Source organism: Saimiri boliviensis, chromosome Y (assembly GCF_048565385.1).
Source record: "Saimiri boliviensis isolate mSaiBol1 chromosome Y, mSaiBol1.pri, whole genome shotgun sequence".
NCBI classification, from domain to species: Eukaryota; Metazoa; Chordata; class Mammalia; order Primates; family Cebidae; genus Saimiri; species Saimiri boliviensis.
In genome coordinates, this window is record NC_133471.1 from 17,650,509 (window position 1) to 17,668,353 (window position 17,845).

General features: G+C 35.1%; 1 pseudogene; it reads right to left on the bottom strand.

The window, feature by feature from the left end:
• Positions 1-1,234: 1,234 nt before the first annotated feature.
• LOC141582966 (RNA-binding motif protein, Y chromosome, family 1 member B-like) overlaps positions 1,235-17,845 on the bottom strand; it is a 63,390-nt pseudogene continuing 46,779 nt past the window's right edge.

The following is a 17,845-nucleotide window of genomic DNA, read 5'->3' on the forward strand; positions in this document are numbered from 1 at the left end:
AATAAATACATACATAATAAATACAATAAACATAACTTCACAAAACCCTAGTCCTTCCAGATAATTCCTATTTGTGAGAACATATTGCTAAACACTTACTTATAACCATCGTCAAATATTTCAAGAAAGAATTAATGTTAGTTCCTGAAAGAAATTTATCTTCCACTACATAGGAACAATTAATGTCATTAAGCTAGGTAGTTAGGCTGGTTCACTTTTGATTAAGGTGGAAAGTACTTTTTCATAATCTTTGTCCCCTTTAGTCAGAGAATGCTACAAGGAAAACTTTCTGGGTACATTAAACTTTAGCAACAAACACACCTAATGATTTACTTTGTCCTTTAACATACCTTTAATGACAAATCTTTTAGTTTGAGTTTAGTTCAGTAGTTTTCTGAAGACTTGAAAATTGACCTTGTGATCTCTCCAATGTTGGGATTACAGGAGTGAGCCACCACGCCTGGCCAAACTGCTACTTTTTTTTTTTTTTTTTTTTTTTTTTTTTTTTTTTTTTTTTTCACATATTCTCACTTTGTCACTCAGGCTGGAGTGCAGTAGTGCAATCCTAGCTCATTGCAACATCCGCCTCCTGGGTTCAAGCAGTTCTCCCGACTCGGCCTCCAGAGTAGCTGTGACTACAGCCATCAGCCACTATACCTGGCTAATATTCTGTATTTTTATTAGAGACTGGCATTCACCCTGCAAGTGAGGATGGTTTCAATTTCCTCACCTGCTTATCTCCACCTGCTTAGGCCTCCCAAAGGTAGGAATACAGGCATAAACTAAAGCAACACAGCCCATGTAGGAAACAGGTACAGATTCCAATGCAGACATGAGATGTCTATTTTTGTATCAACTTAGGTGCAAACAAATGAAGAAAACTTTGAACACCACAGTTTACTCTCTTGCATAATTTGCTTTTAAGTACATGTAGCAATGAAATCAGGCATATATTACCCATAAAATTTTATTCTGAAAAATTTTAAACAGACATTACATCAAAACAGAGTAGTTTTCAGTTCGATTAGCACTAATAGTTGTAAAATTACTTTCAAAAAATGTTTTTATCTGAATATCTAAAAAATATTAATGGAGGAAGTGAGTATCTCCCTCTCCCCCCCAAAACAACCTATTTCTTATAGTGGTACTCGGGTAATAATGCAGAAACAACATATTGATTTTCCATTCAACAGCAAGTTTGGGTATGCAATAAACATGACTTTTAGTATCAGCTTCAGTCTCCTTTTTCAGATCGCCTTCCTATGTCATCCCCTGTAGATGTTCCGTATCTTGAAGTACCATGTGCTTCAGGAGAAGCACGGTCCACTGACTCCACAGAGGGTGGACACATTGTTTCTTTTCTGCCACAATTCTCATGATGACTAGAAGAGAAATCATCATGGCTCCTTGAGTACTTCTCCTGACTTCTGCCATATCTATCTCGTGTATTGTTATAAGCAGGGCAACTGCTTCCACCATAAGGTTTCCTAGGCATTTTTGCAGAAGCTGCACCATGAGAGGTCCCTGCAGGGTTAATGAAATCATAAAGCTGATGTTGAAATACATTTAAACATTTTTACTGGTATCACTAAAGCATGAATCAGATAAAGTACTATATGGAAATATTTGCATTCATCTGTCTTTATTTACAGGATAGTATTTATTTCTGCATTGCTCAAAAGGCTTTATTTAAAAGAGGCAGAAGAGTAGTATTTTCAAGCTTAAGAAACATTATTCTGAATAAAATGCCAGTCCAATTTTCTGATAATTAATGGAAGTTTAAAGCTTCGTACACTTCCTTAAGCTTTCTACTGTTCAAAACTCTCAGTATGTAAACATGTTACATTTTTCCTTTCTTCTTGCCCCTTTAAAAAACATGGTCTATTCAATATAATTCTGTAATTTAAAAATGAAACTTGGAGTCTTACTATAAGTCTGATATTAATCTCTGTTAGAACTTCCACCATGATGTTCAGAACGATCTCTACCAGCATGCCTTCTGATGCCATCATGGTCACTAAATTAAAAAAAAAAAAAAAAAAAAAAAAAAAAAAAAAAAGATTGACCGTGTCAGAAAGAACAATTTAAGAAATCTACTGGACAAAACTGAACAATGTTATAAGACCTATATCCTCTAGTGGAATGTGTATCCTGTCTAGAACGAGCATGTTCACGGTATGCATAGTGTCTACACATCAAAGGATAATCCTTGGTGTCTCGGAAACCTGGATTATTTCTGATTGCATAAGTTGAAGAAACAAATTTTAAGTTATCAACTTCTAGAATCAAAAACACGATTTATTTACAGCTTAAATAAAATAAAGCCAGATATATAAGGAACTGGGCACTTATCCAAATATGATATGAAAATACCCAAAAGACAAGTGGAACTGATACTCATAAGTAGTTATTCAGAAAATGCATTTAAAAATCCAAGTGAGATACCATATTTCAGCCATACTGAAATGGTTACACATTTAAAAATTCTACAACTATCAAGACCGTGAGAGGATGCAGATAAACTGGAACGCTGATACAACGCTTGTTGGACTGGAAAATGATGTAGCTAATATAATGAAATATGGTGAGGCCATAAAAAAACAAAAACAAAACAAAACAAAACACAACTTAACATTTAGATCAAGAATTTTCACTCATGCATACCTAGAATTCAGTAAGTGTACTCAAACAAACATGTGTGCATAAAAATAGTGTGGAAGAAACACCCAAACAAATGAATGGGTTAAAAGCTTGTGTAAAAAGTGAAGTGCTATGATGTGAATGAAACTTCTGGACATCAGGTAGAAAAGAAACAGATATAACAGTCAAGTAGTGTTTGATCAAGACCATTAACATGAAGAAGGCAGAACAAGTCAGTTCACAAACAAACCAGAGTGGTAGTTACTAGTAGCTGAGAGAAAAGACAAAATGAAAGGGACTGCTTAACTGGTAAGGGACTTGTAGTTTGGAGCAAAAAAAAGGTTTTGGAACTAAACGGAGGAGGTTGTTGCACACCATAGCATGTAATAAATGCCACTTAATTGTTTACCTAAAAACATTCCACTTTCTTACATGAATTTCATCACTAAAACAAAAATAAACTAGTTTTCATTTTTCCTTTACCTATTCTTAGGTGCATAACCGTCATCGTTTTGTGACATATCGTCATGCCTCCAGGAAGAGAGTGACTTTCCACATGAAAGACCTCCATAATTCTCTCTTCCATGTGATGTGAAATTTAGCATGATGAAACATTATGTAAGCAGCAGAAAACCTGAAACACTATTATTTGTTCTCTAAGACAACTGTTGCAAGATATTTCTTCAGTGACTCAATTCTTCTTTCCCTCAGTCACAAGAAATTCATGACACCTCGAATACTTCTTACGGCTCTGAATTATCTCTTGATTCCTACAAGGCCAGTTCTTACAAACTTAAGCCACACACTAACACTTAGGTACAAGTTCATTTTTAATGGCTAATAACTACTAGTCATTATTTTCTTTCTCATATGAATGGCCTATGACTATTGATGACACAGGCAAAACATGTAAAACTATCAATGTCTTCATGGATTTCAAAGTTTACACGTTGGTGCCTTCTCAGCTCAAGAAAGTCAATTTGCCCATGTTGTTCAGTGCATCTAACTTACACAAATACTGCAACCCTTGAATGACTGCATGCTATATATTGACACCTAAATGTTCTCCTTGGTGTTAAAGCAGTTGCCCCATCTTAAATGTTGCAAAATTAAAAGGACCTAGTGCAGGTTTTCTAATCATGGTCATGAATTCTTCTGGCAGTGAACAGTACTATTAAAGTGCTAATTGCCACATTTTGCCATTTTCAAAATAGAAAACAATCTCTTTTAATATATCCTTCATGTGCAGATTCTTAGAGATCAGTTTTCCACCTATGATATGTTCACTGGCTAAACGTTTAATGAAAATGTGCTGACTTGTGCATTTTAGAGTCAGTAGATGCCTACCATCACTGATACTCTATTACAAAATGTAAAATTGAAAATGCAATGTTTCTATCTTCAGAATTTTAATATGCTCTGCTTAAAATTCTTTGCTGAGAGCAGTTACTTTATTGTCTGGCTTTCTTCTGTTCACTCTGAAACCTCACATTTCTCCTTTGCAGAATTATTACTTGTATTAAACGCTGCTGCTTGCCTCATGTTGCTGGGTTCTGAATTCTCCCCTCAAATAATTTCAACTCCTACACTCAGTATCTTGTGTTAATGTTTAAACATCCCTGTGCCATCGTAACAATTAATTTACAGCTGTTCCTATGTTTCACAACTCTACAATTTTGTGATATCCACATAACTGAAAATGCTGCACATGCTCTTGTCCAACATGCATCCTTGAGGATGCCCTTAGTATCCTAAAAACCGGACAGAATGCCTCTGAATGTAAGCACTGCTGGAGTCTCAGGATCTGTATTGCCAGGCACAATGGCTCACACCGTGAGCACATGTGGAAGACTGAGGCAAGTGAAATGCTTGAGCTCAGGGATTTAACGTCAACTACAACAATGTAGTGAGATTCTGTCTCTACCGAAAAATTAAAAAAAAAAAAACTTTAGATAGGTGTGGTGATGCATGCCACCAGCTGCAACAACAGCAGGCAGATGTAAGAGAGTAACTGCTTCAGCCGCAGAACTTGAGGCAGTAATGTGTGATCGTCTCCCCTTTGCATTCTGGCCTGATGAAGGCAGGACTTCAACCCAACAATGAAACTCAACATACAATTTTTAGGTCAGAACACCAGGGTTCCAATAAAAAGGGACCTAGGAAATGGAATAATTGATTGGATTAAGAAGCTGACCATCAAAAAGTACTACCAGGAACTTCAAGAAAACCTAAAAGCCATTCTCTAGCATCACAGCATTAAAAGGAGTGTTTCCCTCAATGTAATCCCTTCTTTTATCTGAAATTTGAAGCTCAAGTGTTTCTTCATCATAAATTTGTAACTTCTCTAGTTCAATGGAATCTATTATAAAAGTTTTCAAACAGTAAATATGCCAATGTATGTGTCACATCTCTTTTGTTTCTCAAACTTGAAGTTAACGCTTCAGTACAAATGGCTCATTTTTAGCCATACAGAAATGACAGAATTCCATCAGGTAGCATTTACCTCAACCTCCCATCCTGCTATGGTTTCTAGCCACAGTAAAAGGAGCAGACTTTTTTTGGATAAGGACCTCCACTTCTCAAAGTTGGACATCTTTTAACTGGAAAAGGTCCCCTGAAAAAACTCATGTTGAGATCACCAGTGTATTCACCATCATCTGTATTTCAAACAAAATCTTTTGTTAAGTAACATCACCATTTCTTAAATGGCTAAGCAATAGATATTTCTAAATCTCTCCTATGTGTTGTAATCTTAAAAATATACATTTGTCTATGCTAAACAATGTAGAATTTCTATATCAAAGCAGTGCAATTCAAAATATCAAAATCCATTTAAACATCTATCAAATAAACACTCAAGTAACACCGTATATTGTTTTGGAAAGAAATATGGAATAAGTGGAGAACAAACTAAGAGCAGAAGCCTATTGTCTAAACAATAGGCTAAACAAATTATATTTCTGCATTGCTCAAAAGGCTTTATTTAAAAGAGCCATCTGATTAGTATTTTCAGTCTTATGGAATTTTATTCTCAATTAAATGCCAGTCACATTTTCTGATACTTAATGGAGGTTTTAACTTTGTACACTTCCTTAAGGTTTCTACTGTTCAAAAATCTGAGTATTTCAACATGTTACCTTTTTCCTTTATAGTTTCCCTTTTTTAAATCTGGTCTATTCATTATAATTCTGTAATTTAAAAATCAAACTTGGAGTCTTACTATAAGTCTGATATGAATCTCTGTCAGAAGTTCTACTATGATGTTCGGAATGATCTCTACCAGCATGCCTTTTGTAGCCATCATGATCACTAAATTAAAAAAGAAAAAAACAAAAAAGGTTTGACAGTGTCACAAAGAATGATTAAAAAATTCTATAGGAGAAAACTGAAAAATTTTATAAGACTTATATCTGCTAGTGGAATGTTTATCCTGTCTAGAACTAGCATGATCACAGTATGCATAGTGTCTACACATCATAGCATATTCCATGGTGTCTCAAAAACGTGGATTATTTCTGATTGCATAAGTTGAAGAAACACATTTTAAGTTATCAACTTCTAGTATCAAAAACATAACATATTTACAACTTATATCAAATAAAGGCCAAACATATATAAAGGACTAGGCACTTATCCAAATACAATATGAAGATACCCAAAAGACAAGTGGGACTGATATTCATAATTAGTTATTCAGAAATACATTTCAACACCAGTGAGGTACCATATTTCAGCCATACTGAAATGGTTATACATTATAAAATGCTACAAATATCACGACTGTGAAAGGATGCAGATAAACTGGAATGCTGATACAACACTTGTGGAATTGGAAAATGATGCAAAAAAAAAAAAAAACCTTAACATTAAGATAAAGAATTTTCACTCATACGTACCAAGAATTCAGTACCTGTACTCAAACAAAAATATGTGCATAACAATAATGTGGAAGAAACACCCAAACAAATGAATGGGTTAACAGCTTGTGTAAAAAGTGAAGTGCTATGTTGTGAATGAAACTTCAGGACATCAGGCAGAAGAAAAACAGATATAGAAGTTGAGAAGTGTTAGATCAAGCCCATTAACATGAAGAAGGCAGAACAGGTCAGTTCACAAACAAAACAGAGTGGTGGTTATTAGCAGCTGAGGGAAAAGACAAAATAAAAGGGACTGCTTGCCTGGTAAGGAACTTGTAGTTTGGAGCAAAGAAAAGGTTTTGGAACTATATGGAGGCCATTGTTGCAGAACACAGCATGTAATAGATACCACTTAACTGTTTACCTAAAAGTCTTCCATTTTCTTACGTGAATTTCATCATGAAAACAACAATAAACTAGTTTTCATTTTTCCTTTACCTATTCTTAGGCACATAACCATCATCTTTTCATGACATATGCTCATGCCTCCAGGAAGAGACTGACTTTCCGCATGAAGGACCTCCATAATTCTCTCTTCCACGTGATGTGGGACCTGTAAATTTAACATGATGAAACACTATGTAAATAGAAGAAAACCTGAAACACCATTATTTGTTTTCTAAGACAACTGTTACAAGATATTTCTTCAGTGACTCAATTCTTCTTTCCCTAAGTCACCTGCAATTCCTGACACCTTGATTTCTTACGGCTCTGAATTATCTCTTGATTCCTACAAGGTCAGTTCTTACAAACTTAAGCCATACACTAACATTTAGGTGAAAGTTCACTTTTAATGGCTAGTAACTATTACTTATTATTTTCTTTCTCATATGAATTGCCCATGACTATTGATGACACAGGCAAAACACATAAAACCATCAAAGCCTTCATGTATATTAAAGTTTACATGCCGGTGCTTTCTCAGCTCAAGAAAGTCAATTTACTGGTGTTGTTGAGGGTCTCTCACTCACACAAATACTGCAAACCATGAGTGGCTGCATGGTATATTTACACCAAAATGTTCTCCTCGGTCTTGAAGTGGCTGCCCTATCTTAAATGTTGAAAAATTAAAATATACTAGTGAAGGTTTTCTAATGATGGCCAAGAATTCTTCTCCTGGTAATAAGCAGTACTATTCAAGTGCTAATTACATCATTATGCCCCTTTCAAAATAGGAAACAATCTCTTTTAATATACTCTTCATGTGAAGCTTCTAAGAGATCAGTCTTCTACCTGTGATATGTTCACTGGCTAAACGTTTAATGAAAATGTGCTGACTTGCCGGGCGCGGTGGCTCAAGCCTGTCATCCCAGCACTTTGGGAGGCCGAGGCGGGTGGATCACGAGGTCAAGAGATCGAGACCATCCTGGTCAACATGGTGAAACCCCGTCTCTACTAAAAATACAAAAAATTAGTTGGGCATGGTTGCCCATGCCTGTAATCCCAGCTACTCAGGAGGCTGAGGCAGGAGAATTGCCTAAACCCAGGAGGCAGAGGTTGTGGTGAGCCGAGGTCACGCCATTGCACTCCAGCCTGGGTAACAAGAGAGAAACTCTGTCTTTAAAAAAAAAAAAAAAAAGAAAGAAAGAAAAGAAAAGAAAATGTGCTTACTTATACATTTTGAAGTCAGTAGACACCTGCCTTTACTGATACTCTATTACAAAAGTAAAATTGAAAATGCATTAATTCTATTTTCTCCATATTATCATGGAGAGCTAAGTGAGAATTTTAATATGTTCTGTTTTAAATTCTTTGCTGAGAGCTGTTACTTTATTCTCTGGCTTTCTTCTGTTCACTCTGAAACCTTACATTTCTCCTTTGCAGAATTATTACTTGTATTCAACATTACTGCTTGCCTCATGCTGCTTGGTTCTGAATTCTCCCCTCAAATAATTTCAACTCCTACACTCAGTATCTTTTGTTAATGTTTAAACATCCCTGTACCATCTTAACAATTAATTTACAGCCCTTCCTATGTTTCACAACTCTGCAATTCAGTGGTATCCACATAACTGAAAATGCTGGACATGCTCTTGTCCAACATGCATCTTTGAGGATGCCCTTAGTATCCCAACAACTGGTCAGAATGCCTCTGAATGTAAGCATTGATGGGGTCTCGGGATCTGTATTGTCAAGCACAATGGCTCACATCGTGAGCCCGTGTGGAAGACAAAGAGAAGTCAAATGCTTTAGCTCAGGGATTTTAATGTCAACTATGACAATGTAGTGAGATTCTGTCTCTACCAAAAAATTAAAAAAAGAATTAGGTGTGGTGATGCATGCCACCAGCTGCAACAACAGCAGGCAGATGTAAGAGATTAACTGCTTCAGCCCCAGAATTTGAGGCAGTTACGTGTCATCGTCTCCTCTTTGGACTCTGGCCTGATGAAGGCAGGACTTCAACCCAACAATGAAACTCAGTACGCACTTCTTAGATAGGAAAACCAGGGCTCCAATACAAAGGGAGCTAGGAAATGGAATAATTGATTGGATTAAGAAGCTGACCATCAAAAAATACTACCAGGAACGTCAAGAAAAACTAAAAGCCATTCTCTAGCATCACAGGATTAAAAGGAGTGTTTCCCTCAATGTAATCCCTTCTTTTATCTGAAATTTAAAGCTCAAGTGTTTCTTCACCATAAATCTGTAACTTCTCTAGTGAGATGGAATGTATTACAAAAGTTTTCAAACAGTAAATATACCAATGTATGTGTCACATCTATTTTGTTTCTCAAACTTTAAGGTAAGCTTTCAGTACAAATGGCTCATTTTCAGTCGTACAGAAATTACACAATTCCATCAGGTAGCGTTTACCTCGACCTTCCATCCCACTATTGCTTCTAGCCACAGTAAAAGGAGAAGACTTTTTTTGATAAGGACCTCCACTTCTTAAAGGTAGACATCTTTTAACTGGAAAAGGTCCCCTGAAAAAACTCATGTTGAGATCACCAGTGTATTCACCATCATCTGTATTTCAAACAAAATCTTTTGTTAAGTAACATCACCATTTCTTAAATGGCTACATGGTAGATATTTCTAAATCTCTCCTATGCATTGTAATCTTAAACATTTACATTTGTCTATGCTAAAGAATGTAGAATTTCTATATCAAAGCAGTGCAATTCAAAATATCAAAATCCATTTAAACATCTATCAAATAAACACTCAAGAAACACTGTATACTGATGTGAAAAGGAATATGGGATAAGTGGAGAATGAACTGAGATCAGAAGCCGATTGTGTAAACAATATGCTAAACAAATTTTATTTCTTCATTGCTCAAAAGGCTTTATTTAAAAGAGCCATCTGATTAGTATTTTCAATCTTAAGGAATTTTATTCTGAATTAAACACCAGTCACATTTTCTGACAATTAATGGACATTTTAGCTTCGTACACTTCCCTAAGGTTTCTACTGTTCAAAACTCTGAGTATTTTAACATGTTACCTTTTTCATTTATACTTTCTCTTTTAAAAATCTGGTCTATTCAATATAATTCTGTAATTTAAAAATCAAACTTGGAGTCTTACTATAAGTCTGATATGGATCTCTGTTAGAACTTCTACTATGATGTTCGGAATGATCTCTACCAGCATGCATTTTGTAGCCATCATGATCACTAAATTAAAAAAGAAAATACAAAAAAGGTTTTGACAGTGTCACAACGAACGATTTAAGAAATCTAGTGGACAAAACCGAAAAGCTTTATAAGACATATATCCGCCAGTGGAATGTGTATCCTGTCTTGAACTAGCATGATCACAGTACGCATAGTGCCTACACTTCAAAGCATATTCCATAATGTCCCAAAAACCTGGATTATTTCTGATTGCATAAGTTAGAGAAACACATTTTAAGTTAATCAAAGCATATTCCATGATGTCCCAAAAACCTGGATTATTTCTGATTGCCTAAGTTGAAGAAACACATTTTAAGTTATCATCCTCTGGTATCAAAAACATAACATAGTTACAGCTTAAGCAAAACAAAGGCCAGACATATGTAAAGGGCTAGGCACTTATCAAATTACAATATGAAAATATCCAAAAGACAAGTGGGACTGATATTCATAACTAGTTATTCAGAAATTATTTCAACACCAGTGAGATACCACATTTCAGCCATATTGAAACGATTATACATTATAAAATGCTACAAACATTGGGAGGCCGAGGCGGGTGGATCATGAAGTCAAGAGATCGAGACTATCCTGGTCAACATGGTGAAACCCCGTCTCTAACAAAAATACAAAAAATCAGCTGGGCATGGTGGCATGTGCCTGTAATCCCAGCTACTCAAGAGGCTGAGGCAGGAGAATTGCCTGAACTCAGGAGGTGGAGGTTGTGATGAGCGAAGATTGCGCTATTGCACTCCAGCCTGGGTAACAAGAGCAAAACTCCATCTCAAAAAAAAAAAAAAAAAAAAAAATCTACAAATATCAAGACCATGAGAGGATGCAGATAAACTGGAACGCTGATATAACACTTGTTCGATTGGAAAATGAGGCAGCTACTATGAAGATATGTGGCGGGGCCTCAAAAAAAAAAAATAAAAAAAAAAATAAAAAAAAAAAAACCCTTAACATTAAGATAAAGCATTTTCACTCATGCAAACCCAGAATTCAGTACCTGTACTCAGACAAACATGTGTGCACAAAACTAGTGTGGAAGAAACAGCCAAACAAATGAACGGGTTAACAGCTTTTGTGAAAAGTGAAGTGCTATGTTGTGAATGAAACTTGAGGGCATGAGGCAGAAGAAAACAGATATAAAACTCAAGTAGTGTTTTATCAAACCAATTAATAAGAAGAAGGCAAAACAGGTCAGTTCACAAACAAAACAGAGTAGTGGTTATTAGCAGATGAGGAAAAAGACAAAATGAAAGGGACTGCTTAACTGGTAAGGGACATGTAGTTTGGAGTGATGAAAAGGTTTTGGAACTAGACAGAGGCAGATGTTGCACAACACAGCATGTAATAAAGGCTACTTAATTGTTTACCTATAAATGTTCCATTTTCTTACGTGAATTTCATCACTAAAAAAAAAAAATAAACTAGTTTTCATTTTTCCTTTACCTATTCTTAGGTGCATAATCATCATCTTTTCCTGACATATGGTCATGCCTCCAGGAAGGGATTGACTTTCCGCATGAAGGACGTCCGTAATTCTCTCTTCCAGGTAATGTGGGACCTGTAAATTTAACATGATGAAACATTATGTAAACAGAAGAAAACCTGAAACACCATTATTTGTTCTCTAAGGCAACTGATTCAAGATACATCTTCAGTGACTCAATCCTTCTTTCCCTAAGTCACCAGATATTCCTGACACCTTGAATCCTTCTTATAGATCTGAATTATCTTTTGATTCCTACAAGGCAAGTTCTTAAAACTTAAGCCATACACTAACTCTTAGGTAAACATTAACTTCTAATGCCTAATAACTATTAAGTTATTACTTTCTTTCTCATATGAATTGCCTACGGCTATTGATGACACAGAAAAAAAATGTGAAATCATCAAAGTCTTCACTGATTGTAAAGTTTACAGGCTGATGCTTTCTCAGCTCAACAAAGTCAATTTGCCCATGTTGTTCAGTGCATTTCACACACACAAATACTGCAACCCTCGAATGGCTGCATGCTATATTTACGCCAAAATGTTATCCTTGATCTTGAAGCGGTTGCCCCTATCTTAAACATTGAAAATTTAAAATGACCTAGTGCAGGTTTTCTAATGATGGCCAAGAATTCTTCTCCTGGCAATAAGCAGTACTATTCAAGTGCTAATTACATCATTATGCCCCTTTCAAAATAAAAAAAAATCTCTTTTAATACACTCTTCATCTGCAGCTTCTTAGAGGTCAGTCTTCCACCTGTGGTATGTTCACTGGCTAAACTTTTAATGAAAAGGTGCTGACTTGTGCATTTTGCAGTCAGTGGATACATAACTTCACTGATACTCTGCTACAAAATGTAAAATTGATAATGCAATGTTTCTAATTTTTCCATGTTAATATGGAGGGCTAAGTCAGAATTTTAATGTGTCCTACTTAAAATTCTTTGCTGAGAGCTGTTACTTTATTGTCTGGCTTTCTTCTGTTCACTCTGAAACCTTACACTTCTCAGAATTATTACTTCTATTCAACCCTGCTGCTTGCCTCATGCTGCCTGGTTCTGAATTCTCCCCTCAAATAACTTCAACTCCTATACTACGTATCTTGTTTTAATGTTTAAACATCCCTGTACCATCCTAACCATTAATTTAAAGCCCTTCCTATATTTCACAACTCTGTACTTCTGTGACATCCACATAACTGAAAAAGCTCGACATGCTGCTGTCCAACATGCATCTTTGAGGATGCCCTTAGTATCCTAAAAACTGGTCAGAATGCCTCTGAATGTAAGCATTGCTGGGGTCTCAGGATCTGGATGGCCAGGCACAATGGTTCACACCATGAGCCAGTGTGAAAAACTGAGGCAAGTCAACATTTTGAGCTCAGGGATTTAATGTCAACTATGACAATGTAGTGCGATCCTGTCTCTTTATCAAAATTTATAAAAAATTAGACATATGGTGTTGCATGCCACTAGCTACAAAAACAGCAGGCAGCTTTAAGAGAATAACTGCTTCAGCCCCAGAATTTGAGGCAGTAATGTGTCATCGTCTCTCCACTGCACTCTGGCCTGATGAAGGCATTACTTCAACCCAACAATGAAACTCATCATTCAATTTTTAGATGGGAACACCAGGGGTCCAGTACAAAGGGACCTAGTAAATGGAAGTAATGATTGGATTAAGAAGCTGACCATCAAAAAAACTACCAGGAACTTCAAGAAAAACTAAGCCATTCTCTAGCATCACAGTATTAAAAGGAGTGTTTCCCTCACTGTAATCCCTTCTTTTATCTGAAATTTGAATCTCAAGGGTTTCTTCACCATAAATATGTAACTTCTCTAGTCAGATGGAAAGTATTATAAAAGTTTTCAAACAGTAAATATGCCTATGTATGTGTCACATCTATTTTATTTCTCAAACTTTTGGTTAATCCTTCAGTACAAATGGCTCAGTTTTAGTCATACAGGAATGACAGAATTCCATCAGGTAGCATTTACCTTGACCTCCCATCCTGCTATTGCGTCTAGCCACAGTAAAAGGAGCAGACATTTTTGGATAAGGACCTCCACTTCTCAAAGTTGGACATCTTTTAACTGGAAAAGGTCCTCTGAAAAAACTTATATTGAGATCACCAGTGTGTTCACCATCATCTGTATTTCAAACAAAATCTTCTGTTAAGTAACATCACCATTTCCTAAATGACTAAGTGGTAGATATTTTTAAATCTCTCCTACATATTGTAATCTTAAAAATTTACATTTGTGTATGCTAAAGAATGTAGTATTTCAATATCAAATCAGTTCAACTCACAGTATCAAAATCCATTTAAACATCTGCCAAATGAACACTTAAGAAATACTGCACATTGCTGTGAGAAAGAAATATGGGATCAGTGGAGAATGAACTGAGAGTAGAAGCCTATTGGCTAAATAGCAAAATACAATGAAACTAAAGAAAAAAACATTAGGAGATAAATGATAAAGTACTGTTCATATTGTTCTAGTATTATGAAAGGTTTTTCAAATCATATAATAAACACAAACCAAATTATACTCAAAGAAACTCAATTATTTATTAAATGATACAGTGACACCTCAGAAAAATCCATTATGTGCAAATTTATTAACATAACAATTCTTATAGTTCCCTGATAAAATATTACTTTTCTTCTTAGCCCATGCTCAGTTTTAATAATCTTTTAGTATCATGTATTAAATAATTAATTTTTTTACATAACTACAAAATGTGAGACCTTGGTGGTGTCACATGTAAAAATATACACATTCTCATACATGGCAGAGTATTATTAAACTTCACCTTCAAAATTAATTGCAATCAAAAAAGACAAGAAGTTCTGCCTCTTAAAATCAAGTGAACACTGCAATTTCAAATTTAGAAAATGTATCTCCCATCAAGTACATAGCTACCTATTAAATTTCCAAATTAAGTGTTAGATTTTTGATGGTTGGTTAATAGATAATACAAGTTAAACAATAGTTATTTTCTTAATACATGGTTACATTTTTTTAAGTAGAAACTAACACCTCTGCCCTACTGAGTAAATTAATCTTAAATATCATTTTCAGAAGCTCTTTCTCCTGCAAAGAAAGATACATATGTGTTTGTGAAGCCAAGGATTCTGACATTTCTGAGTCACAGAATCTTTTAATAAACTCAAGTTCTATACTCCATGAATGGATAATACTTTATGGCAGGCCTATTTACAAATTCTCCATATCGAAAGTGAAATGGTTTTCACTTGTATACATGTTTACACACACACACACACACACACACACACACACACACAAACACACACACAAACAAATATTGTTAAAATCAGTCCTCAAATATTGAGTTACTAATGTCCCATTGGATGAGTTTTAAGGTTTCATGGTATTTTGATAATACAACGTATATGAAATTCTGGGCCCCAAAGCAAGAAACTCTAAAGGATAATTAATGAAAACATGTTCTGTGGAAAATCTGCGGAGAACACAGAATCAAGATTCATAAACTCAATTCACTTTGAAATTTTCCTAATTTCAATGCAAAGTAATTAAGATTTTAAAATGAGTTTGAGACATAACTTTAATCATTCTCATTATACACTTTTAGTACTTATAAACCATGTTGCTTATTAAGAGTTAGTTAATTTTCTGTTCATAAATGATATAAAGAAATTTGGAAATTTCTATACTTTCAAGCTTTTCGTCTTTCAGTCCTAGGCTTCCATCTTCATATTTTGAAATGTTACCCAAGCATCCTCCACGTGAGGGATGCCAACCTCCTGTCTGTCCACTCCTTCCTCTTGCAGATCTGTTTTCCTGTGGGACTTCTCTTTCTTGAAAAACACGATGTTCCCTGGCTGCTAGTACTTTGAAAAAAAAAGTTTCTTGGCTTGTTCTACTTTTATTGCTTTTCCATCCAAAAACTAAAAGTATTAAGCCGACCATCAGCAACCCTGCCACATTTCAACTAATTCTATTTTACAGACATTTTTACATCAATTCTATTTACATTCTAGATGTTTTCTCCTAAACAAACTTTCTTTTTCCTGAAATGCCCACATTGAGAACATTGCAAAACCTGAAACAATCACTGAGACCATGCATTCTGTTAAGAAATGAACACCAATTCCATTATTCATTTCCATGAAAAGGCCTCCGGTATTAAAAAATAACACCTAAAATGTTAAACCATCACAAATTGTATGGGAGAATGTAACCCATCTGTTCTGTACAATATACAATGTGCTTCATCTTTGCATTCAGATCACATATTTAAAAGTTTCAGTGTCTTGAGGCTATATGAAAGACTGTGTCATTTGAAAACATAAGGTTATTTATTTAAAGTGGTTAGTCACATTATTCACTATGAATTCCTTCTTTAACCCACTGCTGTGTATCACAGAAAATGTCTAAATATGATTTACAGTTCTGTATCTACTCTAGTACTGTTTCAATAGATGTGATCCCTGTTTGGTCTCATTCATGTTTTCTGTCTTACTCATTTCTTATTTTTCCTAGAGGCGTCCCTAAAAAACAACTGAATATAGTACTTCATGTTACTTCTCAGAAATGGTTTAATGTCCTCATTAAATTCACAATAACTTTCTCCAGTTTAATCTTTTCTGTAGGCCAAAGTAATGCTTGAAAACAGTTCTGCTAATCACTCTATTTAAACATTACACGGCTTTTGTTATTTGGGAAAGGATCTTAAATCCCCTCCAAGACCTGTTGCAGACAAGTAAGCAGTTCTTCCTATCTTGAGACGTCATGTGTTATTTCTTGGCCCAGAAGAGTTTCCGCAGTTCTGTGCATAGTTGATTCCTTCCTAGTCTTCCAAAGTCAGCCAAAATTTCTTAAACTGTAATCTTCCCCTGAAAACTCTAAGTACCATCTTTATTTCCCATCTTAACACTTATCTGCTTATAACATTTATTTTATTTTTTCCATAATAAAATTTGTGAGACAAGGCAATTTGGAAAAGACATCTGCACAAATTAAGCCTTCTTGAGCAGAAAAACTGGAGGAAAACGGACAAACATTATGATACATAACTCAAAAGTGTCTCCATAACTAGCATGAAACCATGAACAAAATCAACTGTCAGCCTGTACCACACCTTAAAATACGAGAGGATAAGGGTAAATAAAAATGCACTGTCTGTTATGTACCAGGAAGCAAGCTAGATCGAAGACAAATAAAATCAACTCGAAAAGTTTAAAGATGAACTAAAGACAATTTAATGATGATCAAGTGATTAATACATGGTATGGTGAGCATAAAATTCCTATAACAGACACTGACCAAAAAAAAAAAAAAAAAAAAAAAAAAAAAACAGAAAATCTAAGTTGTTCTTAAAGGATAAGTTGCCATCTGTGCAATTTTTACATGGAAGAATAGTACTCAAGTGGTCCAGAACAACATATGGGGGATGGCATCAAGTAGAGCAGGAAATAAAAACAGATTGAGATAATGTTATAAAACAAAAAAGCCCCAAGGCCATCTCCAATGGAATCACCTTGGCTGCAACATAAAGAAATTCAGTAGGAAAGAGAATTGCATAAAAGTTTAAAGCTGTAAGAAATACACATTCTTTAGAATTTAACACTCCACAGGACAAGATATTATTGTTTGGATCAAAGCAAGTCCTAGAACACACTGGAAAAATAAGGAGGTATGCATGTTACCTAGTAACTAGGTAGGCATGTCACCCTGGTTACAGGAAAAAAACGTTCTTAGGAAAGTGGCACAATGATGGGACAAAAATGTCAGTTATTCTGTTATGCAACTTCCATGTTCTCGTATTATATTCAATTTTCAAGTACTTAACACTTCTGTAAATGTAAAGGTCTTCTTTAAATGAACTTTCTCAAGAACGTATTTTCAGAAAATGGGAAAGTATCGTTCCTTCTTGTGAGTCTGTCTAGATGTCTATCTACATAAGATTTATTTTTTGTAAGTCCATCTAGACGTCTATCAAGTTTCTCTGTGCTATAGATGTTGAAGTAATTCCATTTACAGCCATTTAATAAACATGACTTATTTTTCTCATTTCCATGAGAGATCCTTCTAAGTTTTAAAGTTGTTCAAAAGCTTTGAAAGCTTTTTACACTCATATTGAAATAAAAACATAAAAATTGCATTGCCATAAGGTAATTTGTATA